The following is a 1,051-nucleotide window of genomic DNA, read 5'->3' as shown; positions in this document are numbered from 1 at the left end:
ACATATACAAATGCTCATGTACACATTTACATTTCTATATCAGTCTCTCCATATAAATAATTTAAAACCATGAGTTTATACTGATACCTCCAATTCCAATTAACTACTGAAGAGCTTATTCAAGCCTTTCCCTTTTCTTATTTGTGACTTATTTTTCTGACTGTCAGAAAACTGGTTTTATTATCCACAAATATATTTACTTATTTGCTATGCACATAAAGTAGTTTTATAATTTTAACCCACACCCTTTTTTTCCTTGTGGAAAAAAAAATATTAACTAGAGTATAATAGTTGTGTCTACAGTTCATTTCATCTTTAGCTTGCAGTTTATAGTCAAAACATTCTCCTTCAAAGTTACTTAGGTTAGTTCTTTTCTTCTCCATCCCCTTTAATTTGTATTACATTTTGAATTCCCCACACATTCTTTTGGATTTTGACTATTTATATTTGGGCATGTGAAACATTACCAGTTTCCAAGAGTCAGAACTCTATAGAAGTTATACTCTTCTCAGCCACTTCTTCTTTCCTGTTCTCATGTTCCCATTTCCACTTACCCTCTGTATGTAACCTATCATAGAATTTATGGTTTAACCTTCCTGTATTTCTTTTTGCACAAGTGGGGAGATACATTTATATCTTCTTATATGACTTTCTTTCTAACATATAGATACAATTTTGCACTTTGTTGTTTTCACTTAACAATATGTCCTATCAATCATTCCATATCAGTTCATAGAGATATTCCTCATTCCTTTTTTATAGCTGCATCATAATGCAGTGTGGATAATCAGTCTAGTCACTCTCTCTAGGTTGTTTCTAATACTTTCCAATTAAAATTAGTACTGCAATGAGTAACCTTGTGCATATGTATTTTCATGTTTTTGGAGGTGCAGTTTCAGAATTAAGTCCCAGAATTAGGGTTTCTGGCCCCAAAGATAAGTGTGGATTCCGTCGGAATTGCCAAATTCCCCTCCAGAAGGATCATACCAGTTTGCACTCCTACCAGCACTGTATGAGGGCCATTTCTCCACCACCTCAGTGATGATGAGGA

The sequence above is a fragment of the Galeopterus variegatus genome, unplaced genomic scaffold (genome assembly GCF_000696425.1).
Source record: "Galeopterus variegatus unplaced genomic scaffold, G_variegatus-3.0.2 Scaffold7978, whole genome shotgun sequence".
Taxonomy (NCBI): domain Eukaryota; kingdom Metazoa; phylum Chordata; class Mammalia; order Dermoptera; family Cynocephalidae; genus Galeopterus; species Galeopterus variegatus.
Note: the sequence above shows the minus strand (reverse complement) of the source record.